Source organism: Rhipicephalus microplus, chromosome 7 (genome assembly GCF_043290135.1).
Source record: "Rhipicephalus microplus isolate Deutch F79 chromosome 7, USDA_Rmic, whole genome shotgun sequence".
In the NCBI taxonomy this organism is placed as follows: Eukaryota; Metazoa; Arthropoda; class Arachnida; order Ixodida; family Ixodidae; genus Rhipicephalus; species Rhipicephalus microplus.
Window position 1 is genome coordinate 172,710,747 of NC_134706.1, and position 10,000 is coordinate 172,720,746.

Consider the following 10,000-nt stretch of genomic DNA (forward strand, 5'->3'; position numbering starts at 1 on the left):
GACTTAGCACTTTTTGGCTGAGCCTGGCTGGCGGCCCACTCACTCGATCGCCATGTCTGTTTGCCACAGTTTTCCCGGTGGTGCCGCACCCGGGCTCGCCCCGGCTGACGCAGTTTTCGCGCCGCCCCGGCTGACGCGGTTTCGTGCCGCCCCGGCAGACGCGGTTTTTGCGCCGCCCCGGCTGACGCGGTTTTTTTTTCTTTCGCCCCGGCAGACGTGGTTCCCCCCCCCCTTTTCGCTCGCCCCGGCTGACGAGGTTTTCGCGCCGCCCCGGCTGACGCAGTTTTCGCGCCGCCCCGGCTGACGCGGTTTCATGCCGCCCCGGCTGACGCGGTTTTCGCGCCGCCCCGGCTGACGCGGTTTTTGCGTCGCCCCGGCTGACACGGTTCGGACTTTGCACTTTTCGGCTGTGCCTGGCTGGCGGCCCACTCACTCGATCGCCATGTCTGTTTGCCACAGTTTTCCCGGTGGTGCCGCACCCGGGCTTGCCCCGGCAGACGCGTTTTTTTTTTCTTTCGCCCCGGCTGACGCAGTTTTCGCGCCGCCCCGGCTGACGCGGTTTCGTGCCGCCCCGGCAGACGCGGTTTTTTGCGCCGCCCCGGCTGACGCGGTTTTTGCCGCCCCGGCTGACGCAGTTCGGACTTTGCACTTTTTGGCTGAGCCTGGCTGGCGGCCCACTCACTCGATCGCCATGTCTGTTTGCCACAGTTTTCCCGGTGGTGCCGCACCCGGGCTCGCCCCGGCAGACGCGTTTTTTTTTCCTTCGCCCCGGCAGACGTGGTCCCCCCCCCCTCCGTCTTTCTTTTTGTTTTTTTTTTCGCCGCGGCTGAAGTGGATTTTTCGGTGCCTCGACGCCCCGGTAGTCGCAGTTTTTCCGTTTCCGCACGGCCCCGGCTGACGCTGCTCGGTCACAGTCGCCTTTTGTGGTGATTGCAGACTTCTTGAGCGCGGGTGTTTTTTTTTTGTTGTTGTTGTTGTTTTATTACGCATTCGCTCCAGCAGACGCTGTTTAGACTTTTTGTTTCCTCTTTTATCCTGCGACGAGGTGACGAGGTTTATTCGGTGCCCCGCCGCCCCGGCTGAAGTGATTTTTCCTGTCCCGTGCCGCCCCGGCTGACGCGGTTGGGACTTCGCGTTTGTTCGGCCGCCACGGGTTTTGGCGCACTCGCTCGGTTGCTTGTTGTTGCCACTTGTTGCGAACCCAGGTTTCTTGAGCGAGCGCGGGCGTTTTTTCTTCCTTTCTTTCTTTGTTCTATGTGTTAGCGAATCGGCCTTTAATATCACACGAGGACTCACAACCAACAATTTTCAGTTTGAAGTGTAAAAAATCTGCAGGTGTTGACGTAACTGACTTGCCCCGTACCCTTGAGTACATCCATGAAGTTCTCGTAGTACTACTAAATCGCATTATTCCAAGTGGAGAAATTCCCATAAACTTGCAAACCTCTACACGAAAATCGGTGCGCGTGATAAAGTTGAAAATTATCGTCCGATATCAAATGTGCCTTCTATAACACAAATTCTAGGAAAAAAAAAACACTTGTTCGCCGTTTTCTGCGCCGTGACTGGCAGCACTCCGGCGAAGCGAAACGGGGTCGATTCGAGCACGATATCGGCGTCTTTCGACGGGCTCGCCGGCGACCGTCGCACGAGTACGTCGCACGAGCGCGTCTGCCGGGGCGCCGTTTGCGAAGCCGACGCAAAAGTGGGAACCGCCGCTCGGATGATCGCCGCTTTCGGCAGAGTGAGTGTTGGCACTCCGGGGAAGCGAAACAGCGTGAATGCGCCCACGAAATCGGCGTATTTTGAAGTGCCCGCCGGCGACCGTCGCACGAGTACGGTAAACCGCGTCAGCCGGGGCGTAGTTCGGGACGCCGACGAAAAAGTGGGAAGCGCAACTCGGATCTTCGCCGTTTTTGCAGGAGTGAGTGGCGGCCCTCCTGCGAGACCAAGAAGCATCGATTCGTGCACGAATTCGGCGCCTTTCGACGTGATCGCCGGCGACCGTCGCTCGAGTAGGGCAAACCGCGTCTGCCGGGGCGGGCTTCGGGACGCCGATGCGAAAGTGGGAAACGCTGCTCGGATGTTCGCCGTTTTTGGCCGAGTGAGTGCTGGCACTCGGGCGAAGCCAAACGGGGCCGATTACGGCACGATATCGGCGTCTTTCGACGTGCCCGCCGGCGACCGTCGCACGAGTACGGTAAACCGCGTCAGCCCGGGCGGAGTTCGGGACGCCGATGCGAAAGTGGAGAACGCCGCTCGGATCTTCGCCGTTTTTGGAGGAGTGAGTGGCGGCACTCCGGAGAAGCCAAGGAGCGCCAATTAGCGCACGATATCGGCGTCTTTCGACGCGCTCGCCGGCGACCGTCGCACGAGTAGGGCAAACCGCGTCTGCCGGGGCGGGGTTTACGACGCCGACGCAAAAGTGGGAACCGCCGCTCGGATGTTGGCCGTTTTTGGCAGAGTGAGTGCTGGCACTCCGGCGACGCGAAAGAGCGCGAATGCGCCCACGAAAGTGGCGTATTTGGACGTGCTTGACGGCGACCGCTGCAGGAGTACGAAAAACCACGTCAGCCGGGGCGAGCAACCCACGGCGGTCTGGGTGCTTATCGCTGCTATTATAGGGCACCCCGGCAGACGCAGAAAAAAAAAATTTTTTTTCGACCTTCTTTTTTGCTGGTCGAGCTCGGGTAACCCAGGTCGCAATGGGAGCCGCGCACGAAAGCGGCGTCGCGAGACGCGTTCGCGGTCGCTAGTCGCACGAGCTCGGCAACCGCGTCAGCCGGCGCGGAGTTCGGGATGCCGACGGCTAAGTGGGTACCGCTGCTCGGATGTTCGCCGTTTTTGGCCGAGTGAGTGCTGGCACTCCGGTGAAGCCAAGGAGCGCCAATTCGTGCACGATATCGGCGTCTTTCGACGTGCCCGCCGGCCACCGCCGCACGAGTACGGCAAACCGCGTCTGCCGGGGCGGGGTTTGCGACGCGTACGCAATAGTGGGAACCGTCGCTCGGATGTTCGTCGTCTTTGGCCGAGCGAGTGCTGGCACTCCGGCGAAGCGAAACGGGGCCGATTCGGGCACGATATCGGCGTATTTCGACGTGCTCGCCGGCGACCGTCGCACGAGTACGGCAAAGCGCGTCTGCCGAGGCGAGGTTTGCGACGCCGACGAAAAAGTGGGAAGCGCCGCTCGGATCTTCGCCGTTTTTGCAGGAGTGAGTGGCGGCCCTCCTGCGAGACCAAGAAGCATCGACTCGCGCACGATATCGGTGTCTTTCGACGTGCCCGCCGGCCACCGCCGCACGAGTACGGCAAACCGCGTATGCCGGGGCGGGGTTGGCGACGCCGACGCAAAAGTGGGAACCGCCACTAGGATGTTCGCCGTTTTTGGCAGAGTGAGTGCTGGCACTCCGGCGAAGCGAAAGAGCGCGAATGCGGCCACGAAAGTGGCGTGTTTGGACGTGCTTGACGACGACCACCGCAGGAAAACGAAAAACCACGTCAGCCGGGGCGAGCGACCCATGGCGGTCTGGGTGCTTATCGCTGCTATTATAGGGGCACCCCGGCAGACGCAAAAAAAAAATTTTTTTTTCGACATTCTTTTTTGCTCGTCGACCTCGGGTGACCCAGGTCGCAGTGGGAGCCGCGCACGAAAGCGGCGTCGCGAGACGGCTTCGCGGTCGCTAGTCGCACAAGCTCGGCAACCGCGTCTGCCGGGGCGGAGTTCGGGACGCCGACGGCTAAGTGGGAACCGCCGCTCGGATGTTCGCCGTTTGTGGCCGAGTGAGTGCTGGCACTCCGGCGAAGCCAAACGGGGCCGATTCCGGCACGATATCGGCGTCTTTCTACGTGCTCGCCGGCGACCGTCGCACGAGTACGGCAAAGTGCGTCTGCCGGGGCGGGGTTTGCGACGCGTACGCAATAGTGAGAACCGTCGCTCGGATGTTCGTCGTCTTTCGCCGAGCCAGTGCTGGCACTCCGGCGAAGCCGAACGGAGCCGATTCGGGCACGATATCGGCGTCTTTCCACGTGCTCGCCGGCGACCGTCGCACGAGTACGGTAAACCGCGTCAGCCGGGGCGGAGTTCGGGACGCCGATGCGAAAGTGGGAAGCGCCGCTCGGATCTTCGCCGTTTTTGGAGGAGTCAGTGGCGGCACTCTGGTGAAGCCAAGGTGCGCCAATTCGCGCACGATATCGGCGTCTTTCGACGTGCCCGCCGGCCACCGTCGCACGAGTACGGCAAACCTCGTCTGCCGGGGCGGGGTTTGCGACGCCGACGCAAAAGTGGGAACCGCCGCTCGGATGTTCGCCGTTTTTGGCAGAGTGAGTGCTGGCACTCCGGCGAAGCGAAAGAGCGTGAATGCGCCCACGAAAGTAGCGTATTTGGACGTGCTTGACGGCGACCGCCGCAGGAGTACGAAAAACCACGTCAGCCGGGGCGAGCGACCCACGGCGGTCTGGGTGCATATCGCTGCTATTATAGGGGCACCCCGGCAGACGCAGAAAGACAAAAAAAAAATGGGGACATGGCGTGCGTCACCGTGCGGCTTCGCAGCGTTGCCGAAGTCGCCGAGCCCTTCGACTGAGCCGAACGGCGGACAGGGAACGTTGGTCGGCCGTTCTAACCTGTCGGTGCCACGCCGAGACGTCGTTAAGGAAAACCGCGTCGTGGGCCTCTACGACGCCGTCGAGTCGTTGTACGTTTGGTGTCCAGCGTGTCGGCAGCGAGTAGCGGACACGTCGTTCACGACTTCGGTCTTTCGCAGTCGACGCGAACTTGCGGAGAGTCGTGGTGCCTCACGTTTTCGGCAGAAACCGCGGCGGAATTTTCCCGTGCGTGCGCGTACGACCTCGGTGCTGTGCCGTCAGCGTAGTGTTGCACAAACTCGTGGCCTACCCAAGGTGCGGTACGTTTGCGGCCGTATCCTCGGTGGGAATTTCGTGAGTAGGGTCGCAAATTCTACGACCTCGGCGGGTTTGAGAGCGACGTAGACTTGTGGCACGCTCAACGTGCCACACGTTTCGGGGCACACCCGCGGTGAAATTTTCTCGAGTACGCTCGTATTAGTGCCCAAGGAGGTCTGGGTACTTATCGCTGCTATTATGTGGGGGTTCTCGTGAGCGGCGTACGCGAAAGCGACCGGGTGTCTGATATGCGGCGGGCTTCGGCCTCGTCAAGCGTGTCCTCGGGTCTGCTCCAGGGGAATCCACGGCAGTCGTCTGCAGCCTCATCCGCTTGATGCGTTAGGGGCTGGTTGTCGGACGGTGCCGTTTTACCACGATATCGAGGTGTGTTCCGTGTCGTCCTCGGGCGATTCAGATGCGAAAGCGCCGAAGACGCGGGCGTGACCCGTCGTCTGGCGGCTTTGCAGTCTCGGCTCCGTTGCTAGTTCCGGCCGGTCCACCGACAGTGCAGCGGGCTTGGGCAACCCGCACGGCGCGACCGAGTCGATGCAACGAAAAAGAGCGAGCATGAACGTGCTTCTTGCCGCACGGCTCCCACTCGTCTTTCGGGAAGGTTGTGCCGTAGCGAGCTCGAACGCCGTCATCTCGGAGTGCAAAATAAGCGTGTTGGGGCGCCTGAAGGTGGCCTCCGCCGCACACAGACTGCGTCCGGCCCGCCGAAGGCGAGGACGGACGCGCAGTCGAACGATTACCTGGTTGATCCTGCCAGTAATCATATGCTTGTCTCAAAGATTAAGCCATGCATGTCTAAGTACATGCCGAAATAAGGCGAAACCGCGAATGGCTCATTAAATCAGTTATGGTTCCTTAGATCGTTTCTTCCTACTTGGATAACTGTGGCAATTCTAGAGCTAATACATGCAGTGAGCCTGGAGCCCTTTGGGTAACGGGTGCTTTTATTAGACCAAGATCGATCGGGTTTCGGCCCGTATTGTGTGGTGACTCTGGATAACTTTGTGCTGATCGCATGGCCACGAGCCGGCGACGTTTCTTTCAAGTGTCTGCCTTATCAACTTTCGATGGTAGGTTACTTGCTTACCATGGTTGTTACGGGTAACGGAGAATCAGGGTTCGATTCCGGAGAGGGAGCCTGAGAAACGGCTACCACATCCAAGGAAGGCAGCAGGCGCGCAAATTACCCACTCCCGGCACGGGGAGGTAGTGACGAAAAATAACAATACGGGACTCTTTTGAGGCCCCGTAATTGAAATGAGTACACTCTAAATCCTTTAACGAGGATCAATTGGAGGGCAAGTCTGGTGCCAGCAGCCGCGGTAATTCCAGCTCCAATAGCGTATACTAAAGCTGCTGCGGTTAAAAAGCTCGTAGTTGGATCTCAGTTCCAGACGAGTAGTGCATCTACCCGATGCGACGGCTCGGACTGAACATCATGCCGGTTCTTTCTTGGTGCACTTCATTGTGTGCCTCGAGATGGCCGGTGCTTTTACTTTGAAAAAATTAGAGTGCTCAACGCAGGCGAGTCGCCTGAATAAACTTGCATGGAATAATAGAACAAGACCTCGTTTCTGTTCTGTTGGTTTTTGGAATACGAGGTAATGATTAAGAGGGACGGACGGGGGCATTCGTATTGCGGCGCTAGAGGTGAAATTCTTGGACCGTCGCAAGACGAACTACTGCGAAAGCATTTGCCAAGAATGTTTTCATTGATCAAGAACGAAAGTCAGAGGTTCGAAGGCGATCAGATACCGCCCTAGTTCTGACCATAAACGATGCCAACCAGCGATCCGCCTGAGTTACTCAAATGACTCGGCGGGCAGCTTCCGGGAAACCAAAGTATTTGGGTTCCGGGGGAAGTATGGTTGCAAAGCTGAAACTTAAAGGAATTGACGGAAGGGCACCACCAGGAGTGGAGCCTGCGGCTTAATTTGACTCAACACGGGAAAACTTACCCGGCCCGGACACTGGGAGGATTGACAGATTGAGAGCTCTTTCTTGATTCGGTGGATGGTGGTGCATGGCCGTTCTTAGTTGGTGGAGCGATTTGTCTGGTTAATTCCGATAACGAACGAGACTCTAGCCTATTAAATAGGTGCGGGGTTCCCAGCACCTTACAACCTTCTTAGAGGGACAAGCGGCTCCTAGCCGCACGAAACAGAGCAATAACAGGTCTGTGATGCCCTTAGATGTCCGGGGCCGCACGCGCGCTACACTGAAGGAAGCAGCGTGTCTTTATCCCTGTCTGAAAAGACTGGGTAACCCGTGGAACTTCTTTCGTGATTGGGATAGGGGCTTGCAATTGTTCCCCTTGAACGAGGAATTCCCAGTAAGCGCGAGTCATAAGCTCGCGTTGATTACGTCCCTGCCCTTTGTACACACCGCCCGTCGCTACTACCGATTGAATGATTTAGTGAGGTCTTCGGACCGATGTCCGGCGCGGCCTTTCGGTTGCGCCGGTCTGTTGGAAAGATGACCAAACTTGATCATTTAGAGGAAGTAAAAGTCGTAACAAGGTTTCCGTAGGTGAACCTGCGGAAGGATCATTAACGGATTGTGAAGGGTGAGCGCCTCAGCTGCGTCTGCGCCCGACACTTTCTGCCGCTGACCCCGTTTGGACGCGGGGTCGGCTTTTCCCCACGGGGCTGCCTGAATGTGGAGCGGCACCCCGTGACAAATTGTTGCGCCCAGCGGACGCCAACACCGCGACCTTGGACGGTCGGCCAGGTGGCGGACGCGGGTACAAACGGCGCAACGCACTCATAGGTCGGCTTTCGACCCGCCACTGCACCGTGGCTCGAAGCGCTCGAAATGCGCGACCCGACCGCTGCGGGACCGCCTAGTACTGTAAACAGGAGCGGCGGAGCGCGAACGGCGAGTCGTGGTTACGTCGGTAGAAGGCGAGGCTGCGCGTTCCCGAAACGCCAGCCGAGTGCCCTCCCGACCGTTCGAGCGTGCAAGAACGAGACCCGACAATCGCGCGGCGACTGCCAAGTACGAGAGGAACGGCACAAGCGTCGGCGGTCGGTCAAGGAACTGGCGATGTGACGGGTCCGCTGTGCACCAGTGCATACCGTCCCGCCGTCCGCGGCAAGCGCCTCCGCGTCCTCGGGTGACGGAGGCTGCCGGTCGGTTCTTGCAGGCGAGGGATCTCGCTGGCACCGGTTCGCGTTGACGCGCGGCCGGTCATGGCACGGCGATGCGACGGCCGAGGTGCGCAGTACTCGATGGAGGAACCGCACGCTCCGATGACCGTCCCGCCCTCCGCGGCGTATGCGTACCGACCGTAATGGTTGCAGCAGCGCCGGCCGGCTTTTGAATTCGCCACACGAAACACGGTGCGAGATCGCGGTTAGGGGAGCGTCGACGTTGCCAGGCGTTTTGCTTGCTGCCGAGGGAAAGGCGGCACGGCCACGTCGCGCTCGTCGCGATTAGCGGGTCTGCGCGCTTTGGGAAGGTGCCGCAACGACTTGCCGAAAGAGGAAGCACGGAAGAACGAGGGACTTGGACGTCCCGACAATTGAACGCACTTGCGGCCAGGCCCTTGCTGGCTTCGTTCTTCCGCCTCGAGTAGGCTCGTACGCGGCTCCGGCGCCGGAAGTGGTCCTTGGCACCGACTTCGGTGGACGTGGGAAGTGCCGCGCAAGTACGGCGCGCCTGGCTCCACCTGTTGGCTAAAGTAGGCAGCCGGATCGGCATTTTGGTGTGCGGTGGCAAACCGTGGATGCGAAAAAAGCTTGTGCGATTTCGTGGAACAAAAAGCGGGGGTCCCCCTTTTTATGCGGAGGAGACCGACCCGCCCGCCGTGGTGAACCGCGACGCCACGGTAAAAACGGGAGAGGCTTGTCGATGGGACCGTGCATCCCGCGCTCCACGGAGGCCGGGAGGCGGCCGCCCGAGGAAATGTGTAGCCGTCGAGGCCCGCATCTGCGTGCACTCTTATCCAAATGGGTGTACCGCAGGCATTTTCTGGTTAGGCGGGCCAATGAGAGCGAGCACACAACGATACCTACGGGTCCGGCTTGGAGAACCGGCTTCGACGCCTCCCGAGTATTTATAGAGGGGTGGACCACGAAAGCACTCGCAAGTAGCGGAAGCGAAACGCCGTCCGAAACACACCGTTTGCTCGATTTGCGGCAGCCGAAAAAGGCGCGGCAGAGTTTTGGAGTCCAAGCGTGCGCTGAAAAGCGCCCTTCTTGGCCACTGTTTGGCCGAGTGCCAGAAACGTTTGGTTTTGACTGTACGGAATTGAACAAACACTTTTTCACGACTCTAAGCGGTGGATCACTCGGTTCTCGGGTCGATGAAGAACGCAGCCAGCTGCGAGACTTGGTGTGAATTGCAGGACACACTGAGCACTGATTCTTTGAACGCACATTGCGGCCTTGGGTCTTCCCTTGGCTTCGTCTGTCTGAGGGTCGGATCACATATCAAGAGAGCCTTCGGCGCACAAGGGAACGTGAGCCGTCGACTCGTTTTGACCGCGTCGGCAACACGGACAGCACGCTGAACACCTCACAGCGAGCGCCAACAGCGGCCACTCAAGGGCGAGACGGTGGCGACCGTCGTGCCAGAGCCCAACCGAAACGGGGGCGACCGACTGCATTGAGGATGTGGCACCTCGTTGAGACCGCCGCAGGACTTCGAGTCGGAAGGAAGCCTGCAGGGAAAGTGCGGTCGAGGTTGCGTACTCCTCTCTGCGACCGGGCGCGCAAGAGCTGCGAGAGCCACGGACGCGCAACTTTAACGCACGGTAAACACGAGGAGCGAAAGCCGGCCAGCAAAGCTTCTCCAGCCGTGCGCAAAGTGCGCGAGATCGCAGCCTTGCGTTGCGCTTGTTGCCCTCGAAGTAAGCAGGGTGTCCCGTAGACCGGGCGCTCGAACACGCTGTGGGGCCGTGCCTCCTCCAGGCTTTGCCGCGCGAACAGGGAACGTTCGCGCGCAAAGCGCAGGGAGGTGAGGAGGCTGCGCCCGACGTTTGCGGTTCGCTGCGTACGCGGTTGATGCGGAGAGCACGGCGCGACGACTTGCCGCGAAGCGGAAAAAGTCTCCCGCACGAGTTGGCGAAACGTTGGCGAAGCTT

At 59.8% G+C, this 10,000-nt stretch overlaps 2 non-coding genes across 2 annotated transcripts; both read left to right on the forward strand.

The window, feature by feature from the left end:
- Positions 1-5,651: 5,651 nt before the first annotated feature.
- Positions 5,652-7,466, forward strand: LOC142767988 (small subunit ribosomal RNA). Its single transcript, XR_012885194.1, has one exon. It is a non-coding gene; the product is annotated as a small subunit ribosomal RNA (ribosomal RNA).
- Positions 7,467-9,185: 1,719 nt separating this feature from the next.
- Positions 9,186-9,338, forward strand: LOC142767941 (5.8S ribosomal RNA). The gene has a single exon (XR_012885155.1). It is a non-coding gene; the product is annotated as a 5.8S ribosomal RNA (ribosomal RNA).
- The last annotated feature ends 662 nt before the right edge of the window (positions 9,339-10,000 follow it).